The sequence below is a fragment of the Humulus lupulus genome, chromosome 1, assembly GCF_963169125.1.
Source record: "Humulus lupulus chromosome 1, drHumLupu1.1, whole genome shotgun sequence".
NCBI classification, from domain to species: Eukaryota; Viridiplantae; Streptophyta; class Magnoliopsida; order Rosales; family Cannabaceae; genus Humulus; species Humulus lupulus.
Genome location: NC_084793.1, coordinates 206088953 through 206107845, shown reverse-complemented (window position 1 = coordinate 206107845; position 18893 = coordinate 206088953). Strand labels below are relative to the sequence as shown.

Sequence of the window (18893 nt, the reverse complement as noted above, 5' to 3'; positions counted from 1 at the left end):
CCGTAGACCTATCTCTCTCGGTCTCTCACTCCCCTTCACGGAAGACAAATCCTGAGAAGAGGCACATCTCCTCTCTCTCGGATCTCTTTCTCCCACCAGACATCTCTCCTTCCCTCTTTCTCTCTCACCTGTCTTTATGGAGCCCGACCTTCCCTATCATCGGCAAACGGTGCAAATGACAGGGGCTCGTGGGTCTTGTGAAAACGACGGGCTCAGGTTCATGGGTGGCTCGGTCTCACGGAGGGGGTGGGTGGCTCGGTCTCATGGAGGGGGTGGGTGGCTCGGTCTTGAAAGTAACAGCTGGTTATGGAGAGAATGGTAAGTGTATTTACTGGAGAGCTTTATCTCTGATGTGTTGAACTTGTAGAAATCTAGTTATGAGACACGCTAAAGAAATTGGAATATAGTTTCATTCTTGTTTTTGTACCAGTATCACTTAGAATAATCTAAGGCCTTGTGCTAATTTTGTAATACAAACATGTGTTGAATTGAATGTTATATGCTTCAGTTCAATAATTTCATTACCACAAACTTTTTGTGTCTTTGTGCGTAAAAAATTACAATACTACTTATACAACTCTTGGTGTGTATATTTTTTTTATTGTCTTGATATGGAAGTAAAATCTCAGATTTTGAATCTGTTAAGCAAAAGCTTGAGTATTCCTTATGTGATCAATTAATTATGTAGTCAAAATAAATATGTATTATTGACTTGCAATCTTTTATACTTTATTCGCCCCGTAAATTCCATATCTGTGCCCGACCCTATGCAGCATCGCTCTTTGTATCATCAGGCAATAAAGTCTTTTTTAAACAAGAATTTCAGATTGAGAAAAGAGAACTGAGAATCGCATCGAAGGTCAGTGATTCTCTATATGTTGCTAATTTTCTTTTTCCCACCTTTTCTTATCTAAAAATATTGTGACTAGGTACCCGAGATTCTTACTGCTGGTTCCAAACTAGAAAATATCATTTTTGAAATTGTCAACTGTGAGGGTATTGTGGATGATACTATCCACGATGAAGAGAAAACTGGTCTGTCACATATGCTAACAATAAAGGCTGATTGGCTTAATTTGGGAGAGTCTGTCTGGTCTGTCTTGTATACTTTCAAGCATGGGTGCTACATTGTTCCTGCTATTCCTTTATCTCAAATTGCAGGAAACTATAGCTTTTTAGCTATCCATTCTTGCCATTCAAACCTTAGTCTGAATGTTGAGGTGGGAACAACTATGTAAAAGCTATATGTGATGTTTTTGTTTTGTTGGTTGAAGTAGTTTACAAACCATTACTTATTGGACCATTGCTATACTCCATATGCAGGTTCATGTCAAACCTGCTATACCAAATCCAAAAGTGGAGCATGATGGAAAAAAGTTCTCCACGGTCATTGAAAATAATAAAAAGGTACAAGCATACAACTACTAATTGTCACTTTTACATTACTTTTCAAAGAATATGCAGTTTTTATCTTGGCACGGACTAACCATTGTAATAATTATGTTTATTCATCTATAGAGTTTCACAGGCTTTAGGAAGATAGATCTTCCCTTCTTGTACACATTTCATGCTGGATTTAGGATTTCTTGAGTTTCTTTATTTCACTGCAGGTCTTTGAAGAGGACCTGTTAAAAATTGGCTCTGTAGTCCGAATATTGGAAGAAAAATGTGTCATGCTAAATGAAGAGAAGGAAAAAATTGAGCAAACTATGAAAAAATTGCAAGGTTTTGACTGGCTAGCACATCTATAGCTATTCTTTTTTATCTGCTGGAATCATTGTAAAAATGTTTTAACATATCTAAAGAATCTACTTGACCAAATCGACCATTTAATTTTGTGACACTGACATGTCCTTCCATGCTAGATAGTATACCTGGGCGCACTCACTCGACTTTTAAAAATTATTGTAGTGATGAAACGACACCCTTTTTTCTATTGTGTGTCCTGGGCCTTGTTTTTCTAGTTTTAGGACATATTTGCTATATTAGAACTTTGTTGATTGAAGTACTTAACGAGATCTTATATTTGTTGTAAAATTTCTAGATTCTACAGAACTATATCCATTTGGTCTCGAAAATCAGTTGTCCTCGAAAGAGGAAGTGATGGAGAATATAGAAAAGATGGGTAACTCTGCTGCTGCGGTTCTTTGCATTATTTCTAGGGGAATTCCATTCCAAGAACCAGAAAATCATTTAATGAAAGACACAATAGGAGTGGTTGCTCTACTTGGAAGAGTTCGACCTCATTGCAGCCAGCTGAGCAGGTCAAACATCTCATGTGTTTGCATTTTCCCAACCAAAACACTATCTTGTCGTCCTTTTATTTTATTTTATTTTTTCTTTATTCGGTTCTAACTTGTAGGTTTGTCTACATTTAGGATACTGTCAAAATACTTGGGTGCAGATCAAATGCTTGCTGTTGTCGTTATATCTTTCGAAACTGTTGTTCTTCTAGAAAGGTATAAACAAACTGGAGAAGTTGATCGCAGCCATGCTATTCATGAAGAAGCAGCCATTCTTGGCAAATCTATAAATGGTCGATTTCTTGTTATATGCTTTGACAATATAAGGTGACATCCAAAGCTTCTTAACTACAATTAATTTATTGACACAAGATAATCTCTCCTTTCTTATCAAGTACAAAGTTGGATCATCTTAGAATATGAAGATTTACTTAGAGGACTAATATTCCTTATTGTTTTGCAGTCCATTCAGAGGTATCTTGTCGTTTATGGCCATCTTAGTCAGTAATTACTATATGAATGGACAATTTATATCTCACTATATTCTTTTTGGGCTATTTGGTATTTGGACAAATGTTTTAAGTGTTGTTGACAGTTGTGTATACTGAACCATATCTTATCATTGTTAGATTAAGCAATCACTCTTTTAGACACAATGGTTCTATATTTCAAATGGTATAGGCTTACCTAGTACGATTAAAATAGGACCTTGAGAGTGTTAAGCTTGGTATAGATCACATCAGTGACCCATCTATGTGGTATCTTGATGAGTAGGTCACATCATTGTGCCCCATCTTTGTTTTTTTCTTGAATTGAACCTCAGTTTCTCATGCTAGTGTGTCAACTATCTAATGCATTTGAACTATCTAACATTTTCTTTGCTTGAATTTTTTTAGTGTAAAAGTTGAATTTGTCAGATTAGTCTTAGTGTCCAGTCTTTTAAGTTTAATTGGAGAGCTGATTATTGAAATATAAACTGAACTGCAATTTGTTGGATTCAAAACTTGGACAGTGTATTATACTAAACTATTCGGTTCTTATCATTACAAAATGATTTGCTATTGTCTATCCTTGTGCAGATCTCTACAAATTTTTATTCTCCAAATATGAATGTTGTCAATGAGAACTTCCTCCCTCTGCTCAAACGCCTTGATGACTGCATAGCGTAAGGGGATGCTATTTACATCATATATATTTATGTATCTATTTTTGCTGCTTTAGTTGCATTCATTAAATATTACTTGTGTCGTACCATTAATTTATATGTTGATTTAGGGAATTACTAGCATATTTTGTTGAGACATTTATTTTCTCAATCAACTTGATGACCTTAAACATTATCTACTTTATATTAGGTATGTAGAAAACAATCCATAGTATGCTGAATCCGGCGTTTACTTACTCAAATTTCGACAACTGCAGGTAGAAACCAATTTATGCATATAGCTGATTAGATAACGTTACATTTTTGCACATTCTTCCACTAAAATTTGTTTCCATTTCCAATAATTGAGTAATTTTTTTGTTATGACAGTCTCGAGCATTGGGTATGATTCGCTCTCATGTACTTTCTGTACTCAAAAGTGCGTCTTCTCAGGTAAAATAATGTAGGGGTTGAATTAATGTGCTCCATTGTTTTGTGCTGTTTTGTTGGGTTGGTAGACCTCTGTTTCTGTCTCCTTTTGGTCTTAAATCAAGTGCTCTGTTTGTTACCTAAAAAATAAAACGTTCTGGTTCTATATGGTTATTGTTTCTTCATCAGGTTCAGTCAGCAATCTGGAGCAATAGCAGCAGCAAGGCATCTCTTGTTGAGGGTGTAGAGGCATCTGTTATATATGTTCGTTTCAAGGCAGCGGCAAGTGAGGTACTGTTTCTTTCATAGCGATTCTTTTTTATTAAGACTCCTGTTTGGTCAGTAATGATATGTAATTAAATCTCCTCTGGTGTAGGTTCATGCGGCCAGAAACTGCACAGGGCATATTTGTTAACTTCAAAGACTTGTACTATTACAATGGGAACAAGCCTCCTTTGCTACTGCTCAAATTGGCCAGGCTTTCAGAAATGAGGTTCTTAATTTTCTTATCTTTGGACTTTAGCACTTGTGTTTGCATAGGATGCTCATATTATTTCTAATTGGTAACGGATCTTTGTAACTAGTATTTTGGTCCTCTCCTTTCTTATAAGAATAGAAAATAGCCCTATAATGTAGCTGTTGCATTCCTTAGAAATTCTTCTTTTGTGCCCAAAACTATGTCCCATTGATCTGTGACAGTGTTGCAAGGTCCATTTTGTTTTTGAAATTCATTACTCTTAAGATATTTCCAAGTTTTCCATGTAAAAAAAAAGGTTTGCTTTATAAAAATATAAAAAGCAACAATGTTTCTTCCTTTCTTATCCATCTGTGTAAAACTGTTATTGGAAAGGTTGTAATATTGGGTAGTGAGATCATTGAATGGGTAATTTTACCTAAAAGTTTCATCACATCTCTTGATTGTGAGCAACATAACTAGAATTTTGCTTTACTAATTGTGTCATAGTTTGATTTAGACTGGATAATTTCTAAAGGATTCTTCTGTTGTATGAATAGATATATGAACTGGGTTGGAACTGGGACAATTTAGAACTTCTAGCACAAGGCAGAAACTTCATGTTATGATAAATGGCAGTGTAAGTAACATCTCATTCAATGGAAGTCTTAAAGGTAGTGCTAATATAACAATAAATTTTGTCTATAAGCCCTGCTAATTTAAAATTGTATTTGTCCTCTGTTTTTGCTAGTCTACTTAGTTTTGTTTCCTCAACTGAAATATATGAGTACTGCCCTGTTTTTGTTTCTCAGGCAAGTAAAAAAGCCTTGGATCCATATTGCATTTTTTTTTTCTACTTTTGGGTATAAACTTATATATGGCTCTTTCTTGCATGAAGTTTGGGGTGAATTTTAGTTAGTCATTTTAAAGTCAACACCATACGTGTGCTGTTTTAGCGTGTTCGAGTTAATGCATTTTCTTTCCTGATCATTAATTTTTTTATTTGAACAACTCACCCATTGTTTCTCATTTAATATATTTTAATTAATACACCGTCTAGGTTGCTGATTTGAAAGATTTTGTAAGCTTTATTCTAAGAATAAACGAATTGTACTGAAAAGAACCAAATCTTGCACAAAGTCTAGGTTAATTTGAGAAAACCTAGCAAAAACTCCCAGAGTAAAAATTCTAAACTTTAAACAGTAACCAAATTCTTCTATATATCCCTTCCAAGTATTCTCTTATACTATTTATAGACTAACAATAACACTTACTAGCCAACCAATAGAACTTGAGTAAATTTACAAGTCAACACACTAATCCTATATAACTCTATTCAATATCTGATGCCTAACAAAATGTTTGCAGATCATATAGTTTTAGATGGCTTCTTTGATGTGATTACTGATTATTGGCATTTTAAGTTAATTTATATTGTAAATATATGCAGGTTTCTGCCAGTTTAGTCATGGTGCATTTGATTGAGAAATTAGCTGCTGGTGATACTGGAAGTTTATCTGTATCAATACTTCAGAAGATGAGCACCATGTCTAAAAAGGTTTGCTGCTTCCCTTTTAAGATTGGTATAGTTAGTTTAGATAAATAGTTCAGGCATGTTGTCCTAAATTAATTGGGAAGTATTGAGCTCTTTGAGGGCTCATTTTAACTAAAATCTTAACTGGAACTTGTTCACTTTCTTTCAGTTTTTCATAAATTTTAGGTAGCATAATATCTCTGTTTTTTTTAATTCCATTTGCAGCTTAAAAGTCATCCTGCTTTCTCTGAATTGTTAGCCCAATATTCACAGAGCGGTTATAGGTATTAAATTCATTTTTGTTGTAAATCAAAGCATATTGATTCGTGATACCATTATTGAACTTCTGAAAAAGCTTTGGAGCTTATTTGTTTAATGGTCATTAACTACATGAGGTGTTCTTCTAATTTAGTATTTTAATTTATATTAGACTGAGCATAAACTTCTTAGTTGCATTAGGGATCTTTTTGAAAGTTTTTTTAAGTTATGATAGGTTTCTTGCATTTTGTGGTGTATCTCTCTGTTTAGAGATAGAGTTCATCTCTTAAATTAACAAAATTTTCCTTTAGATTAGATTGTATTAGTGTTGATAATCCAAAAGTCTGTTAGTAAAAGCTTTGTCTTAATTTATTATTGCTTTGTTTGTCTTTATTTTGTTAATAAGGTCTCATTACTTGGAAATAGTAAACAATCACATAGTATTCTTAGAGGCGTGAGTGTGTATTTGGAATCTTGGATTTACTTGGAAAAAGTAAACAATCACACAGTATGCTTAGAGAGATAAATACTTGAAGTACTTTGTATTTGGAATCTTGGATTTACTATTTGTATGCCTGTGTGGATGTATCAGGTTTTCAATGGTGGAATTAGCTATTTTTTTCTATAGATATTATATAATTCTGAATACATTTTCCTATTAGAATTGTAGTTATTTATCTCGTGTGAAGTGAGGGCATGAGTGTGTATTAGGGTATGTGTTTTTGTTAGTTAGTTATACAGTTTATGTCCTAACTGACTGTTTTGAGTCATCAGACTCATCACCATAGAGAAATTCTCTACTGATTCTCTCTTATTTTATTATTCATCTGAAAATTCCCTAGCTCTCTCTTGATAGCTCTCTTATTCTATTGAACTAAATCAAATAAGTATTTATCTTAGTTTTCCATTTTCTTCTTTTGAAGTTTTCAATGTATCATTTAAGAAAAGACTGTAAGTTTGTTGTTGTGGTGGCAAGAACTTTTGTTCTTAATAATAAAAGGACTTTTTTTTCTACAATGTGCAGGTATATTAAGATGATTTCTTTGGAGCCATTCTTGACAACATTTGTAGTTGAGGCCTTTAGAATGGAAGAATGTATTTCACTAATTTTTGTATACATTTCTTGTTTTGTATTTAGTGATAAAGGAATCTGAATTGGGCATAAATTATGTTGTAATATGATTTCTTAAGCCTAGACTAGTAGACTAAATATTGTAATTACATTTGAGTAATTAATAAAAATCTATTTATGTTACCTTATTTGGCTTCAACTTTCATATTTGTTTTCCTAGTTTTGTGTAAGTAAAAAAAGATTATGTTTTTCTAAGCTAATATAACATGTGTTATACTAAAGTGTAGTATAACACAAAAAATGTGTTATACTAAAGTGTAGTATAACACAAAAAATGTGTTATACTAAAGTGTAGTATAACACAAAAAAGTGTTATACTAAAGTGTAGTATAACACAAAAAAAATGTTATATAATCGACTATAAATAACATAATTAAACACTTATCTATATATTAAAATAACACAGAAATTGTGTTATCGTTGACAGTACAATAACACATCTGTATAACACTGATAAAGTGTTATGTAAAGTACCCTGACCTACGATAACATAGTCGGTCTTAACACATCAGAAAGTGTTATCGTATGTTTTGAAAACACATTTTTGGTGATATTAAAAGCATTTTTTCTTGTAGTGGAATAGCCCTATCGCCAGCACTAGCAGATAGTCACAATGTGTTCCACATCTCGATGCTACGCAAGTATGTGTCAGACCCATCTCACATCCTCAAGTACGATACAATAGCACTCCAAAAAGACTTGAGTTACGAGGAACAACCGATTAGCATCCTAGATAGGGGGGTGAAGCAGTTACGGTCCAAGAGCATTCCTATAGTCAAAGTCCAGTGGAGTAATAGTTCGGAACGAGTGGCAACGTGGGAGTTGGAGGAGGACATGCAAGGCCGGTATCCGGAGTTATTTGGTAAGTAAATTTCAAGGACGAAATTCTTTTTACTAGGGGAGAATTGTAGAGTCCAAGAACTTTACTTAGCTAGTTAGATAGTAGTAGCAATAGTAATAGTTATAGTATTTTTATGACTGTGGATTTTGGTTCAGATCAGGATTTAGTTGGACACTCGTAGTAACACTTGTAGATTTTCTAAGTTTAACCTATAGTTTAAGAATATTAATTTTAACCTAAGGTTTGATTAATATGACTGATATTGATGGTGATATTTATTATATTATAAGGTTTAGATAGACCCAATAAAATAATAACACTTGTCTTGTGTATGTTTAATGATAATTAAGTATTTTTGAGGAATAAACTTGTTAAGAGTAATATTTGAATATCCTAGGGTCTGTCAGCAGCTTTGAAATTGTTAGAGGACTTAGTCAAGGTTGTTTACTCAATTCAAATTAGGCTGAAAAAGTGTAATTACGTGTTTAATATTTCATCGTATGCCGATATATCGCAGCTATAGGGGGCGATATATCGCCATACGGGGATACGAAAAACACGTAACTTCGCACGACCACCTCGACGAGCCTCGGGCATATTAGCCCAAGCGATATATCGCCTACTAGGGGTAATATATCGGCTCATTTGAAGGATTTTTTAATGTTTTTAAAACCGAGCTCATTTTAATCTTTAACCTCTTGATAAGTCCAGCATCTTTCTGACTGAGTCTTCAGCCTCTGCTGAACAATAATTCAAATATTTTTCACTTAAAAAGCCATTATTTTATTCAAGTTAAATGAAGATCTTTTCATTTTTGAGCTCTAAAAATAGGACCTATTACCCAACCATTTATTCATTCATCAAGTTAAGTTCAGAGTCTGCATGCTGCTGGGTTATTTTTTATTGCTTAAACACTTGGGTTGGGAATATAAGCTTTAACTTTATAAGCTTACTAAACCCTCAGGAAGTAAGGTTCATAGTATTTTTCAGTTCGAGGTGTAGTTCGGTGATAGAAGCATTCAAGGTATTCGTATTTTAGTTCATTTCTGTGTTATGGGGGCGGAAAGGTTCTTGGCAGCTTGGGGGTTGTGTATTGAGGCAAGATGGAATCGGTGGATTGAGCGTTCGATTAGAGGATGAAGTCGCTTCTTAGTCTATTAAAAATTATGCTTTATATGTATTTTCCGCACTTTATTTTGTAATCCATTTATTTAAAGTTATGTTATGTTTTTTATTTTAAAAACAATGGGATCCCATATCCTACTTTAAATTTTTTGTAGATTAACATTTGTCTTACAAGTTTTAATGAAGGTATGATTATTTCACTAGTGAGATTTATTAAAGATTAGTGTCTATGTATAAGTAGTCATTAATGGTCCAAAGTCTAGAGTAGTTGGGTCATTACAGAAAAAACTCGTGTAACGACCCAAAATTACTAATAAGGGTTAAGAGATTTGATTAGCGTGCCGGGAGGGCATAATTGGTATATGTGTGGTTTAATGGTTTGATGCATGATTATGTTGCATGCATGATTAATATGATTATATGGATATATGACATGAATGTTTGTGAGAATTAGATATGCATGTGGGCCATTTTTAGCTTATAAGGGCATATTTGTAATTTTGGCCCGTTGTGGGCATAAATGTGATTATATGTGATAAATTGTCGAGACCACATTATTATGTGGATATATTTACAGCATATGGCTTGAGATGATCCTAGTGAGATGATTGGAGAAATAGTCACAATGGGGATTAATACCAGGTTTGGGAAAAGCCTGGGGTTATTTTTTGGAATTTAGAAAATATCTTGGGAATTATTGGACATTGAATAAATAATTGGTAATTAATTGGATGACAAGATTAGTGGATGAATATTAGGAATATTTGAGGAATTAGCAGGAACTGGGGGAAAATACCATTTTACCCCTAGGGCCAACTTGAGGATTAGTTAATTTAGAAGGGAAATAAGGTATTTTTCCTAGATACTAAGGGATATACTCAGAACGTAGGAATAATGAAGAAAGAGGTAGAAACATCTCAAACTCTTCTCTCATCTCTCTCATGGTTTCACTCCCACTCCCTCTCTCTCATTGTGCTTGAAGCTGAGGAAGAAAAAGGGCAGAAGCTTGGGCTATGAGCTGGTATCCTTTCAAGGAATTTGAATGAAAAGAGAAGGGAAATCTAGGGGGGTTCAAACTAGAAATTTAGCTAGAACTGGTGAGGATTCCACCATAATTAAGGTAAGTTCATAACCTGGTTTATATGGAGAATTTAGTTTGGTAGAATGGGATTTAAGTTAAGTAATTAAATGATGAATTTCCACTAACTTCGGATAGAAACTTCAGTCTGATTTGTGGTGGTCTTATGTTTAAATATGCGAATTAAGATCTTGAATGCATAGCTAGCTTGGTGTTGAGTTAGGGAGGTTTGTTAGGGGATATTCTAGGGAGAGTTGGCTAGAAGAAGCATGTGAAAAACCCAGATTTTTGGGGTTTGAAGGGGGCACACCGGGACCCAACCCTGGGGCACCGCGGCATGTGTGGCCTTCTGGCCCTGGGATGCTCTCTAAGATGGGGGCGCGCTGCAACCCACTAAGCCAAGTCGCGGCCTGCCTCCCCTTTAGCTTGGGTCCTTACTCTCTGACTTGGGGGCAAGTCGTGACCCACTAAGCCAAGTTGTAGCCCACCTAGGGTTCTTAGTCTTAGAATGGTTTTTGGAATTTGTAAGGCTCAGGCGTTCGAGCCTAGGCGCTCGAGACAATTTCTACTACCCGGTTTAGTAGAAATTGAGGTCCTAGAGGCTAGTTTCTATCTCCTAAGTATTTATTTCGATTGGAAGTTAACAATTACCTATTGGACACTGTGACTAGGTTTATCGCCAAGGTTTGGGGCTAAGAATCGTGCTCGAAACCATTTCATTTTCTTCGTTCAGAATTAAAGGTAAGAAAACTATACCATTGAGTGGTTGTAACGAGATTGAGTTTCCCAATACTTGAATATGTTTATTGTATGGCTAAATGAATGATTTGGCATATGAAAATGAACGGCCTAAGAGAGCCAGGGAATGATAATTTGGGCACAGGATGCGGCTCGGCCACTGTGAACCGGGGTCAGCTAGATAAATAGTGGCCTCGACCTAAGCGAGCCAGAGTTAGTGGATTAAACAGAGGGTGCAGCCTAAGGGCGTCGACCCTAAGTATTGTATGTTGATTGAGATGAATTATTTGATATATATGCTTACTGTTGATAGTATGATGCCATGGCTTACTGAATATTTGGTTATCTATCTGGCAATTGATTGGTTATCACCATTGATTATGATATACTGTTATGGTTTTCTTGTTGGGTCTTGGCTCATGGGTGCTATATGGTGCAGGTAAAGGCAAGGGTAAGGTGGATCAACCTTGAGTTGGAGAGCTCTGGGGTGAGGTGTACATTTTCAACTGCTCGTCCACCACGGCCGAGGGAAAGTATAGGGACATTAGCCTAAAACTTGTATTTTGCTATTAAAGTGGCCATTGATTGTATATAACTTTTGAGAGTCTGTAAATTGTCTTTTAAACCCTGTTTTTAGGATCCCATGTATCAAACATCTATTTTAATGGAAATTAATTGCTTATGATCAAAAATCTTTTAACCCTAACCTGATTATGAATTTAGGATCACATTTTTATTCAAATGACTTGATTAACAAATCTTGCACTATTTCAAGGACACAGTGTAACGGTCTTAGTTATCCAGGGTGTTACAACTTGGTATCAGAGTCATCTAAGTTTAAGGATTCTTGAAGACTGGCTGGACATGTACACTCGCTACTAAAGACAAGCTCGACTCAGGGTTTGGTAATTGTATACATGTGATTATATGATTAAGGGCTTGAATGAAGTATAAATTCTTTACTACATGATTAATAGGGATCATGAGATATTGATAGGGCTTGGCCCTGGCTGTTGTATGATGATAATGAGGCGTGCTTATTAGCATTGTTGTTGCATGTGAGTGAATATTTGAATGATTATTTGCATCTTGATTGCTTGTGGTTGGTTGAGTTCCAACGATGGATCATGGAAAGATTTGTTACCCTGTAATCATTGTCTGACCACCATGTCGTTGATTGCAGATAAACTTGGATAGTTATGTGTCTATGGCGATCTATACAACTAGCCGGCACAAGGTCTGAGGCTAGAGATGATGACCAGGGCCAGAACCCTTCTCCATTCCCTGAGAATCGGTAGCAGATACTTCCAGACATGCAAGGTCAGTTATAGAGTCAGGAAGAGCAGGTCAGTCTTCTGAGACAGCAAGCTCCGTTAGGGAGTGCTGAACCTATTTTACCACCTGTTGTGGCACCAGCTTTTCAGGCACCTGAGATTGAGAACACGAGGGAGCCCTTGTCTGAGCGGCTCAGGAGGCAGCATCCTCAAACCTTTGAGGGCGGACCGGATCCACTAAAGGTCGAACAGTGGATTAGTATGATAACTTCTATCCTAGATTTCATAAGGGTGGAAGGTAATGACAAGGTGGCCTGTGCTACCTATGTGCTGAGATAGGATGCCCAAATTTTGTGGGAAGTGGCATCATAGACCAAGGATATTTCTACTCTGACTTGGGATAGGTTCAGAGACTTGTTCAGCCAGAAGTACTATAATGTTGCCGTTAGGGCGGCGAAGGTGAATGAGTCAGTGGGTTAGTGCATGGAAATATGACAATCACAGAATATGCCCTGATGTTTGACAAGCTTGCAAAGTTCGCACCAGATCTAGTGCCTACTAATGCGACTAGACAAGGCATATTTATTAGAGGGCTTAATGCTATGATAGCCCGAGATGTGAGAATTACAACGGTACCTGTGGGGATGACTTATGCCCAGGCCGTTGAGAAGGCTCTTACCACTGAGGAAGCGGAGAATAAGATATGGAGGGAGAACACTGTGAGACGGGAGGTTCGCAGGGCATTGTCTCCATATTCAGGGTCTGGTAGGGGCGGAGGCCTCAATGATCTGAAGAGAAAGACCCTTGACACTTCGATCGCTATTGGTCCTGATAGGAAGGGTCGGGGTGCTCAGGGTAGCTTCCAGGGAGGTGGTGAGACATTGAGAAGCTGTCTAGAGTGCACGAGGTGCAGAATATGCCATCCGGGCGAATTTCAGGTGAAGGCTTGTTATGTATGCGAGGTGGTAGGACACCTCAAGAAGGATTGTTCAACATTGAAGAAAAAGGAAGCAGGGAAGGTGGACATCTTGAATCCAGCTCGAGTGTTCTCCTTGACGCAGGTAGAGGCCGAGGCTACTCCCTTGGTGGTGATAGGTCAGCTTTCTTCATTTTACAATGTTGATGGACTCTGGTGCTACACATTCGTTTGTTTCTAGTAAGGTAATTGATAGATTGTGTAGACCTAGTGAGTATTATACTGCGGGGTTTGGGACTATACTACCTACAGGGGAACTGGTGGTTTCTAGGAGATGGATTAGGGCACAGACAGTGATGGTTGATGGTAGGGAACTATCAGTAGACTTGATCGAGTTAGGTATGGAGGATTTTGACATGATTCTTGGGATGGATTCTCTGGTCAGATAAGGGGCTACCATTGATTGCAGGAAGAAGATGGTGACTATTGAGCCTGAGGGAGAGGATCCCTTTGTTTTCGTGGGTGCGGTACATGGACCCCGCATACCCATGATATCAGCATTGAGAGCTAGAGACCTATTACATGGAGGTTGTATAGGTTTTCTAGCTAGTGTGGTGGATACTACCAGAGTTTTGCCTGCAGGGCCGAGAGAAACCAGATTAGTTCGTGTGTTCTTGGATGTATTCCTGAGGATTTACCACGAATTCCACCGTACAAGGAGGTTTAGTTCGTCATCGAATTCCACGAATTCGCGGCAGAGCCAGTGTCAAGGGCACCATATAGGATGGCTTCGGCGGAACTGAAAGAATTGATGATACAGTTACAGGAGCTTCTTGATTTGGGGTTTATCAGGCCTAGCTACTCGCCGTGGGGTGCTCCTGTTTTTTTTGTGAAGAAGAAGGACAGGACTATGAGGATGTGTATAGACTACATGGAGTTGAACAAGTTGACCATCAAGAATAAGTACCCCTTACCAAGGATCGATGACTTGTTTGATCAGCTACAGGGAAAGATGACATTCTCAAAGATTGATCTTCAATCTGGTTATCACTAGCCGAGGATCAACAATGAGGATATACCGAAGACGGCCTTCCGAATGAGGTATGGGCATTGTGAGTTTCTGTTCATGTCGTTTGGTTTGACCAATGCCCTAGCAGCATTGATGGATCTAATGAACATGGTGTTCAAGGACTTCTTGGATTAGTTTGTGATTGTTTTCATTGATGAAATCCTAGTGTACTCCAGTTCAGAGGCAGAACATGAGCAACATCTCCTACAGGTCTTGCAAAGATTGAGAGAGCACCAGTTATACGCCAAGTTTGAGAAGTTTGAGTTTTGGCTACCAGAAGTGGCATTCCTTGGACATATTGTTGGTGAGGATGGGATTAAGGTGGATCCATCTAGGGTGGAGGTAGTTAGTTTTGGCCGAGGCCAAGGAATGCCTCAGCGGTTAGGAGCGTCCTCGGGTTAGCGGGTTATTACAGGCGATTTGTGGAAGGGCTTTCGAAGATTGCTGCACCGATAACCGAATTGACACGGAAGAATCTGAAGTTTGTCAGGTCAGACAAGTGGTAGTGCATCTTCCAGGATTTGAAGCGACGACTTATTACGGCACCTGTGTTGAGTATTCCTTCAGATGGAGGAAAGCTTTTGGTATATTGTGACGCATCGAGGTTGGGTTTGGGATGCGTGTTGATGCAGAATGATAAATTTATCGCTTATGCATCACGACAGTAGAAGGAGTATGAGCAGCGATACCCTACCCATGATTTGGAATTGGCAGTGGTGGTATTCACACTGAAAGTATGGCGACATTATATGTGTGGAGAGAAGTGCGAGATATACACTGTAGCGACCCAAATTTGCTAATAAGACTTGGGGCCTTGATTAGCGTGCCAGGAGGGAAATAATTATTATATTGTATTAATATGTGAATTTAATGAATATGTGGTTAGAAGTGCATGTTTAGGTGATTAAATATGTATGTGGGCCCCATTTGGCTGTTAGGGGCATATTTGTAATTTTAGCCTGTTGGGGGCATAAATGCTATATTTATGAGTATTGTGATTGATACCACATGTGAGTGGTGATATAATTGTGGTGCACAATCTGAGATGGTCCTAGGGAGCTGTTTAGCTAGAAAGTCACAACGGGGTTAAATACCCGGCTCGGGAGGAACTTAGGGGTATTTTGGGAATATTATAAAGTGTTTGGGAATTATTGAGTAGCGGTTAGTAATTCAATAATTGTTTAGACGTGTCGGGTCTAAACAGGGATTTTTTAGGCATACTCGAGGACTTAGCGGGATGTGTTAAAAGACTAAATTGCCCTTGGTGTTATATGAGGATTTACGTTAGCTTAAGTGGTAATTGAGTCATTTTGGGCAAATGGATATACTCAGTTAAGGGCAGGGGAAACACTAGAAACACTTAGCCAAAAACACAAGAAAGAAATAAGGAACCAATTCTCTCTCTCTCTCTCTCTCTCTCTCACATTCGATTCTCGCTTTCGCTCTCCTTGATAGTTGAGAGCTTGAAGAATCTTGAGGATTTTAGACTAAGGAATTGAAGAATTTTACTTGCTGTGGCTAGAGGAATCAGTTCAAGAGTGTGTTTAACATAGAGGTAAGGTTTCATCCCTGTTTTTCTTTAAGTTTCCAAGCATGTTTTTGAGAGTTTGAGAATGAAAGTTGAAAGCTGGATTTGTGGCTTGTTATTGTGAGATTTCAGCTTGGGAATCAAAGGGGTTTAGCTTGGAGTTGGAATTGGAGGAGGCTTAAGGTTGAATTCTTGTTTAAGGTAATAATCCCATGCATTTCTGAGGTTTATATTCTGAAATGGTTTAAGTTTTCTGGTTTGTGGTTTAAGATTGATAAAGTTTTAAACCACTAGGAGATTTATTGATTTGATTGGATATTTGAGCTTGTTCATGTTGTTTCTGGGTTACCATACTGCTCATTAGGGGTTCTAAGTTGATTTGGGACATGGGAGTACCTTGGGGTTGATTTGGAAGAGTTTTGGCTCAGGAAAATGTTGGGGAAAAACCCAGTTTTTTGGGTTCGCGTATGAGCGCCGCGGCCTTGTTCTTCCGCGCCGCGGCGCTAGGTTGAATCAGGAGGAGGGCCCCACTCTGGGCGCCGCAGCCCCTATAGGGTTGTGCAACGGTGCTAGGCCAATTTCTGGGTAGGGGAAATTGTGTTTTTAGGGTTTTGGCTCAGGGGGCTCGGGGGACACTTCCGCTACATTGTGTGGGGAAACAGGAGGTCCCAAGATCACGGGATTGGTTCTAGGAGATGATTATGAATCGATTAGTAATGAGAGTGCTATGTATGTGTTGTGACTAGGTTTTCAGCGAGGCTCGAGCTAGAGGATTGTGCTCGAGATTTCGGTGCTCAAGAAGCTCGAGACATATGCATGATGCCAGGGCATGGCCCGTTGAGTGTTATATGCTATTTGTGTTATGTGGACTGCTGGTTATGGTTGGATGATGTGATTGAGAGGTGGTTTTGGATGTTGTTATCATACCTGATGAGCGGTGTCGTTGATTGCAGGCATATTGTTGTGATGCCTCGACAATCATCGAGACTCCGCGGCAGCAGAGCCGACGATGACAACCAGGGTCAAGACCTTCCACCTGCCAAACAGAATTGGCAATAGATGTTTTCCAAAATGGAAGCAAGATTGAAACAAACAGAAGACGAACTTCGACACTTGAGTCTGCAGGCCCCTCCATAGGTAACTGGGTTGCCAGTTCAGCAGGTTGTGGCGCCAGTGCCAGTTCAGCCTATTGTGGAGAATAAGTGGGAACCCTTATATGAGCGGTTTAGAAAGCAGCATCCGCCCACCTTTGACGGTGGACCAGACCCACTGCGGGCAGCGAAGTGGATGAATATGATCTCCTCTATTCTTGATTTCATGAAGGTTGAGGGGAACGAAAGGGTAGCTTGTGCAAGCTACATGTTCAGAGAAGACGCCTGCATTTGGTGGGATGTAGTAGTTTAGAGGAGGAATGTGGCAGTTATGACTTGGGAAGAATTCAGGAACATCTTTAACGAGAAATATTATAGTGTTGCAGTCCAAGTTGCGAAGGTTGACGAGTTCATCAACCTAACTCAGAACTGGTTGATTGTTACTGAGTATGCTCTGAAATTTGATCGGTTGGCGAAGTTCGCACCGAATTTGGTGTCGAATGATGCGTTAAGGAGAGATAGATTTGTACGAGGGTTGAATGTTATGAGCCCCCGTGATGTAAAGATCACCTTAGATCCAAAGACTACTACCTATGCTCAGGTTGTGGACAAGGCCCTTACATCTGAGGGGGTCGAGGATCAGATTTGGAGAGAGAGGGTTGTTAGGCGCGATGCCAGGAGGATGGTGCCTCCTTTTATTGGATCCAGTCGGGGTAGTGGCTCCAGTGAGCAGAAGAGAAAGGCCCCATGTAATGACCCAACTACTCTAAACTTTTGGACCATTAACGAAAACTACACATACTAATTCTTAATAAAACTTACAGGTGAAAATACCATAACTTTATTAAAAAAACTTGTAAAAATAAGAGTTAACTTACATAAAATCTCAAGTAGGATATGGGATCCCATTGTTTTGAAAACAAAACATAATTTAAAATAAAATCAAAACTACATCCTCGAATCGTAACGCTCAGCTCTTGAATCCATTCGACCTCAATACACATTCTCCAGGCTTCCAAGAACCTTTCCCGCCACTAAGACTATTTTCCTGCACATATAAACAAAAAGGAATGAGCCTAATGCCCAGCAAGGAAAATCTAACACATAGATCATATACATAAATTTCATAAGAAACATAAAAACATAACATAACACTTATATCATACACATACTATAATGGCCATTATTACTTGGGGTCCCATAGACTAAACAAGTCATATGCCCATTAGATTAGTGGGGTCCTGCTAGCTAGGCAGGTCATATGCCCATAATCTATTTGGGGCATGTTAGTCATATGGGTCATATGCCCAAGCATACAAACATACATAACATAACATATTTCATAACATAAGATAACATATCAAGGCATATAACACATAAATTCTATCCTATTTTCCTTACCAAAATACCGGGATATGAGGACAGAGTTGGGACTTTGGAACACTCCTAAAAACCATTTATGAAAGGGTGAGTCAATTGAAGAAAAAGAGATGAAAGAGATGAAGGAACTATACTTTTAAATATACTTACCAAAACCTTTTGCTCAAGAACTTAGATTTCCTAACCAAAATAAGAATAAGGTTAGAATGAGTAGAAGACAATGAGAACTTTTAAAGAAAAAGTACAGAAACGAACTAGAGTTTGGGTTACCTTGAAGACTTATAAGACCAATCTAAACCTTGAACCGAAATGCTATAAAATCTTACTTCCCAAGTGTTTGATAAGCTTATGATTATCAAGCTTATGATTCCCAACCTAAGTGTTTACACTCTCACACTCACCTAGCAACTTGCAGCCTCTGAACTTAGAGTAAAAGATGAATAATGGCTGGGTACTAGGTCCTATTTATAGAGTTTAGGAATGAAAGGATCTTAATTTAACTTGAATAAAAATAATGGCTTTTTAAGTGAAAATAATTTGAATTATCGTTCAGCAGAGGCTGAAGACTCGTTCAAAAAGGTGCTGGACTTATCAAGAGGTTGAAGGTTTGAATGGGAAACGATTTTGAAAACATTCAAAATATGCTGAAGGAGGCGATA

The 18893-nt window shown here is 37.9% G+C and overlaps 3 long non-coding RNA genes across 4 annotated transcripts; all 3 read left to right on the top strand.

The window, feature by feature from the left end:
- The first annotated feature begins 616 nt into the window (after positions 1-616).
- On the top strand, positions 617-1482 carry LOC133802807 (uncharacterized). The gene is made up of 3 exons (XR_009877558.1): positions 617-859; positions 930-1093; positions 1324-1482. It is a non-coding gene; the product is annotated as an uncharacterized LOC133802807 (long non-coding RNA).
- Positions 1483-3310: 1828 nt separating this feature from the next.
- Positions 3311-4266, top strand: LOC133802796 (uncharacterized). The gene is made up of 5 exons (XR_009877547.1): positions 3311-3408; positions 3599-3665; positions 3778-3840; positions 4006-4107; positions 4193-4266. It is a non-coding gene; the product is annotated as an uncharacterized LOC133802796 (long non-coding RNA).
- Positions 4267-4280: 14 nt separating this feature from the next.
- Positions 4281-6180, top strand: LOC133802780 (uncharacterized). 2 transcript variants are annotated; one of them, XR_009877536.1, is made up of 4 exons: positions 4281-4309; positions 4831-4910; positions 5721-5828; positions 6030-6180. It is a non-coding gene; the product is annotated as an uncharacterized LOC133802780 (long non-coding RNA). The 2 variants fall into 2 exon arrangements; XR_009877530.1 differs by lacking the exon at positions 4281-4309 and having other exon boundaries at positions 4745-4910; positions 6030-6177.
- The last annotated feature ends 12713 nt before the right edge of the window (positions 6181-18893 follow it).